At 27.5% G+C, this 16,990-nt stretch overlaps 1 protein-coding gene across 9 annotated transcripts in view; it reads left to right on the top strand.

Moving 5' to 3' along the window:
- Nucleotides 1-16,990, top strand: part of LOC145243539 (neurexin 1-like) — a 409,860-nt gene that overhangs the window by 72,909 nt on the left and 319,961 nt on the right. The window lies entirely within an intron of this gene.

The raw sequence follows: 16,990 nt of genomic DNA, 5'->3' as shown, positions 1-16,990 counted from the left end.
AAATTTCCTTTTTAATGAAAGCACTATTTCAAAATGTTGCAATCAACATGCACTCATGTCATGTCATTGTTTTTTATACTAATGAATCATACTGATCAAGGCAAGCAGATACTCGAAGACAAGAATCTGCGAAATTTTCTTTTGGATTATAAAACAGTATAAGCGCTTATCTTAGTAAAATCCTATAATATATTTGTAACAACACATATATCAAATGAGAAAAAATCCTATAATATATTTGTAACAACACGTATATCAAATGAGAAAAAAATCCTATAATATATTTGTAACAACACGTATATCAAATGAGAAAAAAAGCTATAATATATTTGTAACAACACGTATATCAAATGAGAAAAAAATCCTATAATATATTTGTAACAACACGTACATCAAATGAGAAAAAAATCCTATAATATATTTGTAACAACACGTATATCAAATGAGAAAAAAATCCTATAATATATTTGTAACAACACGTATATCAAATGAGAAAAAATCCTATAATATATTTGTAACAACACGTATATCAAAGGAGAAAAAATCCTATAATATATTTGTAACAACACGTATATCAAATGAGAAAAATCCTATAATATATTTGTAACAACACGTATATCAAATGAGAAAAAATCCTATTATATATTTGTAACAACACGTATATCAAAGGAGAAAATATCCTATAATATATTTGTAACAACACGTATATCAAATGAGAAAAAAATCCTATAATATATTTGTAACAACACGTATATCAAATGAGAAAAACATCCTATAATATATTTGTAACAACACGTATATCAAAGGAGAAAAATCCTATAATATATTTGTAACAACACGTATATCAAATGAGAAAAAAATCCTATAATATATTTGTAACAACACGTATATCAAATGAGAAAAACATCCTATAATATATTTGTAACAACACGTATATCAAATGAGAAAAAAAGCTATAATATATTTGTAACAACACGTATATCAAATGAGAAAAAATCCTATAATATATTTGTAACAACACGTATATCAAATGAGAAAAAAATCCTATAATATATTTGTAACAACACGTACATCAAATGAGACAAAAATCCTATAATATATTTGTAACAACACGTATATCAAATGAGAAAAAAATCCTATAATATATTTGTAACAACACGTATATCAAATGAGAAAAAAATCCTATAATATATTTGTAACAACACGTATATCAAAGGAGAAAAAATCCTATAATATATTTGTAACAACACGTATATCAAATGAGAAAAAAATCCTATAATATATTTGTAACAACACGTATATCAAATGAGAAAAAAATCCTATAATATATTTGTAACAACACGTATATCAAATGAGAAAAAATCCTATAATATATTTGTAACAACACGTATATCAAATGAGAAAAAAATCCTATAATATATTTGTAACAACACGTACATCAAATGAGACAAAAATCCTATAATATATTTGTAACAACACGTATATCAAATGAGAAAAAAATCCTATAATATATTTGTAACAACACGTATATCAAATGAGAAAAAATCCTATAATATATTTGTAACAACACGTATATCAAAGGAGAAAAAATCCTATAATATATTTGTAACAACACGTATATCAAATGAGAAAAAATCCTATAATATATTTGTAACAACACGTATATCAAATGAGAAAAAATCCTATAATATATTTGTAACAACACGTATATCAAATGAGAAAAAATCCTATAATATATTTGTAACAACACGTATATCAAATGAGAAAAAAAACTATAATATATTTGTAACAACACGTATATCAAATGAGAAAAAAAACTATAATATATTTGTAACAACACGTATATCAAATGAGAAAAAAAACTATAATATATTTGTAACAACACGTATATCAAATGAGAAAAAAACTATAATATATTTGTAACAACACGTATATCAAATGAGAAAAAATCCTATAATATATTTGTAACAACACGTATATCAAATGAGAAAAAATCCTATAATATATTTGTAACAACACGTATATCAAATGAGAAAAACATCCTATAATATATTTGTAACAACACGTATATCAAATGAGAAAAAAAGCTATAATATATTTGTAACAACACGTATATCAAATGAGAAAAAAAACTATAATATATTTGTAACAACACGTATATCAAATGAGAAAAAATCCTATAATATATTTGTAACAACACGTATATCAAATGAGAAAAAAATCCTATAATATATTTGTAACAACACGTATATCAAATGAGAAAAATCCTATAATATATTTGTAACAACACGTATATCAAATGAGAAAAAATCCTATAATATATTTGTAACAACACGTATATCAAATGAGAAAAAAATCCTATAATATATTTGTAACAACACGTACATCAAATGAGAAAAAAATCCTATAATATATTTGTAACAACACGTATATCAAATGAGAAAAAAATCCTATAATATATTTGTAACAACACGTATATCAAATGAGAAAAAATCCTATAATATATTTGTAACAACACGTATATCAAAGGAGAAAAAATCCTATAATATATTTGTAACAACACGTATATCAAATGAGAAAAATCCTATAATATATTTGTAACAACACGTATATCAAATGAGAAAAAATCCTATTATATATTTGTAACAACACGTATATCAAAGGAGAAAATATCCTATAATATATTTGTAACAACACGTATATCAAATGAGAAAAAAATCCTATAATATATTTGTAACAACACGTATATCAAATGAGAAAAACATCCTATAATATATTTGTAACAACACGTATATCAAAGGAGAAAAATCCTATAATATATTTGTAACAACACGTATATCAAATGAGAAAAAAATCCTATAATATATTTGTAACAACACGTATATCAAATGAGAAAAACATCCTATAATATATTTGTAACAACACGTATATCAAATGAGAAAAAAAGCTATAATATATTTGTAACAACACGTATATCAAATGAGAAAAAATCCTATAATATATTTGTAACAACACGTATATCAAATGAGAAAAAAATCCTATAATATATTTGTAACAACACGTACATCAAATGAGACAAAAATCCTATAATATATTTGTAACAACACGTATATCAAATGAGAAAAAAATCCTATAATATATTTGTAACAACACGTATATCAAATGAGAAAAAAATCCTATAATATATTTGTAACAACACGTATATCAAAGGAGAAAAAATCCTATAATATATTTGTAACAACACGTATATCAAATGAGAAAAAATCCTATAATATATTTGTAACAACACGTATATCAAATGAGAAAAAAATCCTATAATATATTTGTAACAACACGTATATCAAATGAGAAAAAATCCTATAATATATTTGTAACAACACGTATATCAAATGAGAAAAAAATCCTATAATATATTTGTAACAACACGTACATCAAATGAGACAAAAATCCTATAATATATTTGTAACAACACGTATATCAAATGAGAAAAAAATCCTATAATATATTTGTAACAACACGTATATCAAATGAGAAAAAATCCTATAATATATTTGTAACAACACGTATATCAAAGGAGAAAAAATCCTATAATATATTTGTAACAACACGTATATCAAATGAGAAAAAATCCTATAATATATTTGTAACAACACGTATATCAAATGAGAAAAAATCCTATAATATATTTGTAACAACACGTATATCAAATGAGAAAAAATCCTATAATATATTTGTAACAACACGTATATCAAATGAGAAAAAAAACTATAATATATTTGTAACAACACGTATATCAAATGAGAAAAAAAACTATAATATATTTGTAACAACACGTATATCAAATGAGAAAAAAAACTATAATATATTTGTAACAACACGTATATCAAATGAGAAAAAAAACTATAATATATTTGTAACAACACGTATATCAAATGAGAAAAAATCCTATAATATATTTGTAACAACACGTATATCAAATGAGAAAAAATCCTATAATATATTTGTAACAACACGTATATCAAATGAGAAAAACATCCTATAATATATTTGTAACAACACGTATATCAAATGAGAAAAAAAGCTATAATATATTTGTAACAACACGTATATCAAATGAGAAAAAAAACTATAATATATTTGTAACAACACGTATATCAAATGAGAAAAAATCCTATAATATATTTGTAACAACACGTATATCAAATGAGAAAAAAATCCTATAATATATTTGTAACAACACGTATATCAAATGAGAAAAATCCTATAATATATTTGTAACAACACGTATATCAAATGAGAAAAAATCCTATAATATATTTGTAACAACACGTATATCAAATGAGAAAAAAATCCTATAATATATTTGTAACAACACGTACATCAAATGAGAAAAAAATCCTATAATATATTTGTAACAACACGTATATCAAATGAGAAAAAAATCCTATAATATATTTGTAACAACACGTATATCAAATGAGAAAAAATCCTATAATATATTTGTAACAACACGTATATCAAAGGAGAAAAAATCCTATAATATATTTGTAACAACACGTATATCAAATGAGAAAAAAATCCTATAATATATTTGTAACAACACGTACATCAAATGAGAAAAAAATCCTATAATATATTTGTAACAACACGTATATCAAATGAGAAAAATCCTATAATATATTTGTAACAACACGTATATCAAATGAGAAAAAATCCTATAATATATTTGTAACAACACGTATATCAAATGAGAAAAATCCTATAATATATTTGTAACAACACGTATATCAAATGAGAAAAAAAACTATAATATATTTGTAACAACACGTATATCAAATGAGAAAAAAAACTATAATATATTTGTAACAACACGTATATCAAATGAGAAAAAAAAACAAGGTTAATTTTTGTTAACAACAACGAAAGGTAGACATACATTGGGTATAGGTTAGTCAAGTTTAGAATAGTGAAGAAACGAATTAAGTGTGGAACATCGTTTAGCTGCCAAAAAGTTATGAGCAGTTTATCTTCATGTAAAGATAACCAGAGCTTGAATATACAATGGACGAAGGTAAGAGAAACGAGAGGTGACATCTTTCTTCGTTGGTTCCAGGACATTTTCTGGACTATCTAAATGCTAGGAAATTTGAAGTAATCAACATAAAAACTCAACAATCTACAATCAATAATATTGCCTATCAAAGCAGTAATAATATTTTATAATGCCTGGTGTAATGCTACTCTTATCCAGTAACCCAAATTCTAATACACAGAATTTAGAACGTTAGTGCCCCCCTCCTGAGATTCTGACGTTTAATTGTCTACAAATACTTGCCTTTCAGCTACTATTGAGATTCTCTCTTTTTCTCCAAATTCCTTTTTTTTTCCTTCAGCCTTCTGTTCAATAGCTTTTTTTTACCCAATGAAGATTTGACTAAGAATCGAAAAAGTTTGTGATACCTATGGAACTTACATTCATTTTTTTTCTTTTCAAAGTTAATAAGAAAAATCGAAAAATAAAAAGTATAATTAAATAGAAGCTCTCTGTTATTTTTAGCAATGTTTGCTTAAATAAAAAATGGTCCTTAAATATACACATACAATATATATATACACATACAATATATGTGTGTGTGTGTGTGTGTGTTTGCATTAAAGTATACAAACATCAGAAAAAGTCCTATGCATATTAATCAACGTTTTGACGATGTTAATCATCTCATCAAGGTCAACACTCACTAAAGATATCAATTTTCTATTATAAAACCAAACCAGCTTGCAAGCCAGCTGTGTAAAATGTAAACATATATACACAAGCCTACAATCGCAATACATATACATAAGTATACATATACCCCTATAAAACTATGCATAAAACAGTTTGAAGTAGTCTTTCAAAGGTTGACAGAAATTAGTACACCCTGTAAGGTGATTTGGTCCTTAACGGACCGAATCACCTTACAGGGCTGGTCTCTGAGATAAAAAAAAAGTGTAAATGCTTATTACTGTTACATCAGTAATATGACAGGATTGAGAATTATGAATTATCTCACAGGGCGACTCGATAGATATTTTTTTTAATATTGGACTTGAAAACGACTATGCTGTAGTCCGTAAGGAAAAATTCCAGCATTAACGTGTGCCACAAGTGCATGAAAGTTCCATTTAATTTTAGATATTTGGAGGAGTTTTTTTTTCAGTGTTAGTAGAAATACGAGTTCTTGCTGAGAATGTGTGTGGGGAGCAGAACTTAAAACTCAGTCAATACGAGTTTTTGCTGTTATGATTTTACATGGAGAGTGGTGGAACTTGAAGTTTGATCAAGTATCCACTGTTGATGGCGTAGCAACGTTTCTTCTATGAGAAAGGTGTTGCAGTAGATTACAAAGTCAATGTTGTACTCTGTCAAAGAGTGCAGACGCATATATGCAAATACATGTGAAATGACGTCACTGGTAAAGAAAAAAAAACTATAAAAAGGAGAAAGAGAAAAATCACGATCGAGACGTGCGTGATGTCACAGCCGTAACAATGAGGAAATAAATATTATTGTACAGCAAAAAAGCGAGTTGAAGTTTTTTTTATTATTATTCTTTATCTGCTTTGTGACTGAAGCTACAACGCGTTGTTTCCCAGGCAACGTTATAAAGGCAGGAAGAGTGCTTTGAGTGGGACCTCTCAAGATGAAGCAGCAATACTTCATCTTCAATCATATTTGACTATTATATACAGGTAGTGGATTGCATCAGGAGTAAAGTATTCTTTTAAAGCTATAGAATGATCCAAACATTTTTCCAACGATATTAACCATGAATTTGATGTAAGTCTTCCGTTTCAGCTGCGCGATGTAAATTCGATGCATAATTGTATTAAAATATAAAAATGGAATCCGTATGAAATGCATGTTGTCACATTCTGATAATTTTCGTGATACGTCGTGATTAAAAGAGAGCCTCGTCTCATATTTTAGTTTTTTCGGTGGTTGATTTCTTAAATCTGACGGGTGGTAGAAAAAACATTTCCTTTAATGTATTTTACAAATAAAATCGAAGAAATATTTTCTTTAATATATTATTTCAAATAATAGAAAAATATTTCCTTTAATATACTTTACAAAAAAAAAAATAGAAAAAATATTTCCTTTAATATATTTTACAAATAAAAATAGAAATTATTTACTTTAATATACTTTACAAAAAAATAGAAAAAATATTCCCTTTAATATATTTTACAAAAAAAAAAAAAAAAGAAAAATATTTTCTTTAATATACTTTACAAAAAAAATAGAAAAAATATTTCCTTTAATATATTTTACAAATAAAAATAGAAAAATATTTACTTTAATATACTTTACAAAAAAATAGAAAAAATATTCCCTTTAATATATTTTACAAAAAAAAATAGAAAAATATTTCCTTTAATATATTTAACAAAAATAATAGAAAATATTCCCTTTAATATACTTTACAAAAAAATAGAAAAAATATTTTCTTTAATATATTTTTAAAAAATAGAAAAATATTTCCTTTAATATATTTTTAAAAAATAGAAAAATATTTCCTTTAATATATTTTACAAAAAAAATAGAAAAATATTAGATTTAATATACTTTACAAAAAAAATAGAAAAAATATTTCCTTTAATATATTTTACAAAAATAATAGAAAATATTTCTTTAATATACTTTACAAAAAATAGAAAAAATATTTCCTTTAATATATTTTGCAAAACAGTAGAAGAAATATTTTCTTATCGTATTTTACTAAAAAAAGAAAAAATATTTCTTTTAATATATTTTACAAATAAAATCGAAGAAATATTTCCTTTAATATATTTTTTAAAAATAGAAAAATATTTCCCTTAATATATTTTACAAAAACAATAGAAAAATATTTCCCTTAATATATTTTTTAAAAATAGAAAATATTTCCTTTAATATAATTTACAAAAAAAAATAGAAAAATATTTCCTTTAATATACTTTACAAAAAAAATAGAAAAAATATTTCCTTTAACATACTTTACAAAATAAAATAGAAAAAATATTTTCTGTAATATATTTTACAAAAAAGTAGAAATATTTCCTCATCGTATTTTACAAAAAAAAGAAAAATATATCTTTTAATATATTTTACAAGTAAAATCCAAGAAATATTTCTTTTAATATATTTTTAAAAAATAGAAAAATATTTCCTTTAATATATTTTGTAAAAACAATAGAAAAAATATTTCCTTTAATATATTTTACAAATAACATCGAAGAAATATTTCCTTTAATATAAAAATATAGAAAAAAATAGAAAAATATTTCCTTTGACATACTTAACAAAAACAATAGAAAAAATATTTCCTTTGATATATTTTACAAAAAGTAGAAGAAATATTTCCTTACCGTATTTTACAAAAGAAAAGAAAAAATATTTCCTTAATATATTTTAAAAATAAAATAGAAGAAATATTTCCTTTAATATATTTTTAAAAAATGGAAAATATTTCCTTTAATATATTTTACAAAAGAATTGAAAAAATATTTCCTTTAATATATTTTTTTTAAATATTTCCTTTAATATATGTTTTTAAAATATTTCCTTTAATATATGTTTTTAAAAAAATATTTCCCTGTCGTATTTTACAAAAAAAAAAAGAAAAACATATCTTATAATATATATTACAAATAAAATCGAAGAAATATTTACTTTAATATAGTTAAAAAAATAGAAAAATATTTCCTTTAATATATTTTCCAAAAAGGTAGAAAAATATTTTCTTTGTCCTATTTTACACAAAAATATTTCTTTTAACATATTTTACAAAGAAAAAATAGAAAAAATATTTGCTTTAATATATTTTACAAAAAGAAATAGAAAACATATTTCCTTTATATATTTTACAATAAGAAAAATAGAAAACATATTTTCTTTAATATATTTTACAATAAGGGAAATAGAAAAATATTTTTTAAATATATTTTATAAAAAGAAAAAAGAAGAAAATATTTTGTTAATATATTTTACAGAAAGAAAATAGTCAAAAAAAGTCCTTTAATATATTTTACAAAGAAATATAGAAAAATATTTCCTTTAATATATACTAGCATAGGTGCCCGGCGTTTCCTGGATATTTGGAGGTGTGTGTTGAACAAAAAAAAAAGTAGTAGTAGGAAGGCAGGCTCGAACACGTACCGTGGAGGAGGAAAAGAACGGGAAAAAATGTGACATCTTTACTGCTACGACCACCGTCAAACCGGAAGTGACGTATGTTTAAATTAAGGCTAGAAAATCGAAAAGAGGGATGACTTTCGAAAATATCGGTGAAAAAAGCGACCTTTCCCTGTAGAAAAGTACCCAGTTGAGGGTGAAGAAATTAATGCTTTAGCCAATTTTTCGGTATTTATCGTCTGAACGGTCGAGCTTCAAAACGATACTGATCTTGTGAAAATTCCTTGCCTCTGTTGAAAATTTTAGGTGAATATGCAAACATACATACATTTATATATTGGTAGCTCAAACTTTGGACCCAAACCGATTAAAAAGCTTGTCCTATCTCTGAATACCCTTTATGTAAAATTTCAAATGTTTCGACCAGAAATTGTCTGAATAATTTGGTAGAGATCGCAGAGGTATTTTTTTTAACTTTGACCCCTTAACATTTACTGTTTTGGGCTCAAATCAAGTTATTAAGTTAGATCCATGTCCAAGGAACCTATATCTAAAATTTCAAGTGTTTATACCCAAAATTGAACTTTGACCATTTAACAGCCAAATTTCTGTCCGAAAACCGAATACAAAGATTTTCCCAAATCTCAGTACCCTGTAAATCAAATTTCGAGTCAGTAGACTGAAAATTGAGAGAGGTATTGCGTAGGGAAATATACATAGACATACACACAGAAACATACAGACACGTTCACTTTTATAGATATATAGATAGATTACCGAAAAAATCTTATCTTTAACATATTTTAAAAACAAAATTGAAAAAATATTTTCTTTACAAAAGGAAAATAGAAATAATATTTTCTTTAATATATTTTACAAAAGAAAAATATTTCCTTTTATACATTTTAAAAAAGAAAATAGAAAAAATATTTTCTATAATATATTTTACAAAAAAATTGAAAAAATATTACCTTTAAACATATTTAAAAAAAATAGAAAAATATTTCTTCAATATATTTTACGAAACAAAATAGAAAAATAGTTCCTTTAATATGTTTTATAAAAAGAAAATAGAACATTTTTCTTTTAATATATTTTACAAAAAAACTGTAGAAAAATATTTCCTTTAATATATTTTACAAAATAATAGAAAAATATTTCCTTTTATATATTTTACAAAATAATAGAAAAATATTTCGTTTAATATATTTCACAAAATAATAGAAAAATATTTCGTTTAATATATTGTACAAGAAATAGAAAAATATTTCCTTTAATATATTTTACAAAAAAAAACTTGAAATTAATTCATGAAAAAGTAAATAAGTACTGACATTTTTGTGACAACAAGTCAAATAAAATTTATTGTTTTAAAAATCGCAACAAACCTTGTTAAAGCACAGTTAGTATTTAGTTGCCTTCCCACGAAGGCAGAGTTAGACCTTAAGGTCAGTTTTTAATGGTGGGGAAGGAACAAAAATTGAAATTCTCTGAGTCGTGAAGGATTTCTCTTCCACTAACTGAGAATAAAAAATTGAAGTGCAGTATCAGAACAGATACTACACTTTGTTCTTGGCCTGAAGGTCAAAAGATATGTACGTTTATATAGTGTGAACGTTTATCTACGACAAGTTTAACCCTGTATATAGTAGATATCGCGACTACATTTATTTGCAAATGTCTGTCGTTGTTTATTTTGAAATATAATACATTCAGCTGATTCTGCCGACGATGTGTGATGGGTATTTGAAGAACAAACAATTACGTTACAATGGCACACAACAACAGCGATTAGATAACAAATCCTAATGTGCCTCATTTCACTTTTTATCAGTTTGGAACATACAGAAATAAGACATACTTGAACAGCAATCGTCATACCAATAACAGAGACGGTGATGCGTGATCTCTGGCTTTGGTAGAGTCAATTTGTGGGTGATGATATTGTGTTTTGGTATTGTAAAAAACCACACCAAAGTTTCAAATTAATTGGGTGTATATAAGTTATGTTTCAACAAAGAAAGAAAATAAAAGATATATACAAACATGGATGCATTATAACAAAAAATAAATGAAACATTAAATATTAGAAGGGTCACCAAGTAGCAAGTGCTAAAAACACGGACAGAGTTTTGTAAATAAAAATTTGAGAAAAACGAAATTTTATAACGAAACATTTTTGTACAAGAAATAATATAAAAGTTATTTTCACATGTTTAGTAAAGAAAGTTGGGTTAGTTAGCAGTCTCAAGGCTTAGAAATGTGTAGGTCAATATGGTCATAGTATGAATATACGTGTAAAAATAATACACATATGTAAGTATTTGACAGCGTGACATTGTGTATGTGTGCGTGTGTTAGTTTACCTCGTTCTTGTTAATGCATGTATCGTTGGAAATAGCAGTTCGTTTCTGCTTGCTTGACTGTTGTTAGTATGTAGGAAAGTGAAATGGAGAAAGCTTGTATGTGAGTCAGTGAGTCCTTTCTGCCTCTTTCGGCTCAAAGATATGAAGGGAGTGGATTAGTAGACATTCTTGCGTTTTTCTATGCAGGTGCAGTTTGAGAATTCTGATTTTTTTTTTTACCAGGTCTTATAAGATTTTCTCAGTTCGCACTGGATTACCCTTTTCACATAGATTTATTATTTTGGGGGTGCTTGCAACGATTTTCATTGGTTGGAAAATATTTTGAGTTTACACGTTCCTGCGAAAACTTCCTTACATTTGGGAATGAAGAGTAACGTGAATCGAAACGAATCAGAGAAAGAAAGAGGATAAGCAATTAGAACCATTTTCTTTTTAGCGTTTGTAGAAATCCTTTTGCAATTCCGTTACAACAAGGGCTTTTTCAGCATTGTCAATTGAGATCTAAAAGTCGTTGTAGCAATGCACTTAACTTTTGATGATTTGTGAAAAATATTTTCAAACTACAAAATAATTAGAACTGAAAACTATTTATGTATTTAGAAAACTGAATACACTTTTGATATTTTTTGTCTGCAACTACCTAGGTTCCAAACTTCTTTGATAAACCAGAAAAGAGAATGCGTCATGGAAATTCAGAGATGCTGTACCTAATACGACTTTGGCTGAGTCGCCACAAGTCATCTTTTGTGGTATTGGTTGCTGCATCATACTACAATCTGCTAAAAGCCCTAGTTAACCTACAGATGACCAAACATTTCAACGGAGCGTTGGATACATCATGACCGTTAGTCTTTAAACAATAGATATTAATTAAAATAGCATTTTCCAAATTTCTGGGGTTTTTTTTAAGTATTTAAAAGGATTTTTAGGGGATAGAATACGGCCACAACATTCCATTCAAAAATCAAATATTTCAAATTTACACTGAATTTCACTCATCATCATTAGACTACAATTAAGCTAGACTCCTTGAATTTCAATTTCTTCTTAACATTCCTTAAGCTTAAATTTTAAACATTTTCTAGAATCAAAACCATGCAATATATTTTGGTTAAAAATTTTAATAGAGATTCTAGACATAGGATTTAGCAATATTATATTTTGATTTTAAACTTCGTAAGGTAAAATTAATTTTCCCAATCTTGGGATGGTTATTCTTTTAAAAGCTTCATATACGAGAATGAATAACTGATTGGTTTTGTTATGGGAGGATTTAAACGTTTAGACAAGTTGTAGTTTAGTGGAAGAATTATTTAAGTGAAGATTTGGAAAGAAAGATAGAAAGAGGATGAGAGACCCCCTACACCCTTTCCTGGAGATTGTCAGAAATAAAAAAAAAATACATTGAAAGTAGAAAGTGAATAAGTTTACTAGGATGGATACATTTTAGTATATATATATATATATATATATATATATATATATATATATATATATATATATATATATATATATATATATATATATATAAAAGGAAGACGTTTTATGGCATGATTAAGTCAGCAAAAAAATTACTCTGGAAAAAAATCTTGATCGAACATCCAACGTTTTTGTTCTTGTTTTTAAGGGAGATGCTGTTTGATCAACACTGCTGAGTGCTGTGATATAAAATACTGTTTCGTCTTTAAAACCCCAAACCAGTTTTTCATCGTAAACAATTAATGATCCCTATAATAATACTAGCAGGACTCGTTAACCGGCGTTACCCAGTGTAAGCATGACCTCCTCGTAAAAAAATTAAAGTACAGTTGTTGATTTTGTTGCCCAACCACCAACCTCCTCATGTTGAGAACGGATTTCGGAATAGACACTGTAACCTCCTCGTGTTAAGAATGGCTTTCGGCATAGACACCCAATTTTGGCAGTGAGGGTGGATGTTAAAATATTTGCCACAAATGTAACCTTGATAATGGCTGTCAGGATCCCCATGCGCAAATACTATGAACCAAAAAAAGAAATTTGGGAGTGGTAGTGTCGGTAAGATATACTTAGATTTGTTCTTCGACCGTGCATGCTAATCTGGCAGCTAGTGACTTAAAGTGCATAATACATAATATATCGCGAAAACTATTTGTATCGCGAAAACTATACATTTGATTTTCTTAAGCAGTATAGTGGAAAACCTACAAAAGTCGTAATTTTAAAGAAAGGTATGTTGGTGGATCTAACATAAAAAAAATTATCTTAAAAATAACAATTGGTCTATAATCAAACGACAAAGTACGGTCGTCGTCGTCGTCGTCGTCGTCGTCCAACCCCCAGCCTTCTCATAGTAAGAACGAGTTTCTGAATAGATACCCTTAACCTCCTCATGTTATGAATTGCTTTCGGAATGGTCACCCGCAACCTCCCCATGTTAAGAACGGCTCTAGGAATATACACCCCATCCTGTAAATGAGGGAGGGGGTGTTAAAATATTTGCTCCAGATGTAACTTTGATAATGGCTGTCAGGATCCCGACGCGCAAATACTATGAAACCAAAGGAAATGAAGTCGTCATTTTAAACAAAATATTAATGTCATGTTTCAGAATTTTTTATTTGTTTTTTTTTGGGGGGGGTATCTTTGCGATGTTAATGTGTGCATAGGTATAAAAAATATTTTTAAAAACTATACAAGAGAAAACGGCCCGCTATAAAACAAACTAAAAGGAAAAAACAAAAACTAGCATTGTTGCCGTTTTGTTAAGGAAATTCGAAAGCGAAAAAAACAATGCTATCTGTAAATGTTATGTTTTTGTTTCAGAGATTGTTTTTTGTAGGGTGGGGGTAGTTGCGTGGTGACAATGTGTGTGTAGTTAACTGTGATAGTATGAGTACGTAAATATATGATTATGAGTGGTTAATATTTTTGTATTTGGTTTAATATTTACAAAACTATTGCTTCGTGTAGAGAGACGCTATATTTGGAAAGGTCTGACGCGTTCGTTTTTTTAATAAAATGTGTAATCCGGAATAATCGATTTCTCAGCTCTCACTCAATGACCATTGCCGAAATTTTAGAACGGAGAAATTATTATTTTCGAATCGGTAAATTGAAAGGTAATTGTATTCTATGAGTGTAAAATTTAGTTACAAAGGGTGCCAGGACAATATAATTATAATGTGTATATTTCTTTTCAGCCTTAACTGGAAGCGGTAGCAGGATTTTAGATTTAGAGGGAAAAATAGGAACTACTTTGTCTGAAGATGGTGCGATTGTGATGATTTTTCTCCTAGGATTTTATTATAACGACCGAATGTGTCTAAAATGGCATTATAAAGTTACATAAGATAGTGGCTAATAATCTAGACATAATAAATTTGTATGTGGCATCTGTTGTTGCAAACCTACGGTACTTTGGTCCAGAGGAGAATTTCTGCAATCATTTTATTATATAAGAGATAAGAACTAGAGTAAATTATTGGAAGCAAAGTGATGAACGTGATTAATTGACTTACAAATAAAGGAATTCTCCAGAAATGTTGGGCTTAAAATGTTTTTGTTTCTTTTCAATTTTATTTTTTAATTAATTTTTTTTTATAGAATTAAAGGTTGTAAACATTCCATTATATATACTCATATATATAAATGACCTTGTCTGTCTGTGTGAAGAACGGTCTCTACCAAACTTTTGTCAATTTTTGGTCTACATAATATATAATAATATACAGGGAATTTGGACCTGTGTAACAAATTTGGCCTTTAGTCGGTAAAAATATTTGCTAAGGTATCAAAATTGAAAAACATTGGAACTTTGCAGGCGTAAATTGACTTAAAGTGCTCTTCTACGCATGGGCATATATACATTTATAGATTAAGCAACGTTATTTTTAAACTTTTACAAGCGTACGGAGGTGGCACAGAGGGTAACAAATAAAGCTGGAGAGCTATAAGCTTTGGTTTCGTTTCCAGCTGCTGGGTCATGTCATATTTTTCTTTTTTACTTTTAAATCACAACTATATATTGGGTACAATATCATAATCAATAGAGAATTAGCTCTATCATAATAATACGAAATCTGCATGAATAGAAATACAATATGTAAGAGTATTTTACGACAGAGCAATATTTGGCTGTCTGCTAGTATATATATAATCATGCTCTCTGAATTTTTCTTATAGCTCAAGAATAGATATTCAACAAGAAATCAACAGAAATCTGATAACGTTAACAAACTTTAATGCTCTATTTTCTTTTAGATGTTTGGTTATGCTTCTTTTTTTTACAAAGGAGTCACCACTTACCAAGCCCCGAGGCCAGTCGAGGATAAAGATTAATAGGTATACATAAGTAGGTGAAATTTTGTAAATTGGATTACTTGGGGGGGGGTCATCAAGAACTTGTTTATGTTAGATTTGAAGACAATCAAATTTTAGTCAGCTAGAAAGCAGGCGAACGAAAGAGAGTTCCACAGGCGTGTAGTTCTAAGAAAGAAGCTTTGTTCTTCGTTTAGTTTTAGGCACAGATAAAGAGTGTGGGAAATTATTGATAGTGGTTTTGGCTAGACGAGTGTTTTTCGTGAAAGTTTGACGAGGGGGGGGTATAGATTGAAGCTCAGACGAACACCTGCCATGAAAATAACGATAAAGCAGAGACAGGCTCGCAACATCTCTTCTGTGGGAAAGAGATTGCAAGGAAGAGAAAAGGGCATCCTCCACTAAGCTATGAAGTCTATTTTGAACTCTCTCTCAAGGCAGGATAAGCTGCTTCTAGTAGCTCCTGCCAAGATGTGGCAACAGTACTCAATCATTAGCCGTACTTGGCTTTTATATAGGTAGAGAATTCCAGCAGGAGTGAGATATCTACTGGAGTGATAGAAGGATCCTACCCTTTTTTCAGCAGCCTTGGCAACGGATTTGATGTATGTGTTCTATTTCAGACGCCATTTCTGGCGCCAGATAGGTGCATGGTGAAACATCTCAACAGAGATGTGATAGTCAAGCCCATGTATATGTTTTTTTTATTTCAACTTTGGTCAGAGACATAATCTCCCAAGGGACATTTAAATTCGTATACGATGTTTGTCTTATTAAAAATCCTGGTCTAGGAGGAAGAATTATTGATGCGATTCGTAGAATACAGAGTTCTTGTTAGCCTAAGAGAGAAGTGGGTTTCATCACTGAATCAAACACATTTTAAAGTTAATAATTCCACTACTATTAATATCATCTTAAAACTTTTCCTATTTTACTTGCAACAGAAATACTCTTGAGTTCAACAGGATACATATAAAGAAGGTCAGAGGTTACATCGACCGAAACGTTGTGGGAACAACACTAAAGATGAGAACAGTAATCTGAAGAATCTAAATAATACGAATAATTAATTATTTTTTTAATGGTATTTCAACGTTTTAATGTAGTAAAAAATGTTTTTTTTTAAAACAAATGTTTTGCTTTCATAAACGAATTGTTTGTGCATCCA

This window comes from Euprymna scolopes, chromosome 22, assembly GCF_053919585.1.
Source record: "Euprymna scolopes isolate OS-2025 chromosome 22, ASM5391958v1, whole genome shotgun sequence".
Classification (NCBI taxonomy): domain Eukaryota; kingdom Metazoa; phylum Mollusca; class Cephalopoda; order Sepiida; family Sepiolidae; genus Euprymna; species Euprymna scolopes.
The sequence above is the reverse complement of the archived record's forward strand: the minus strand, read 5'-3'. Positions and strand labels throughout refer to the sequence as shown.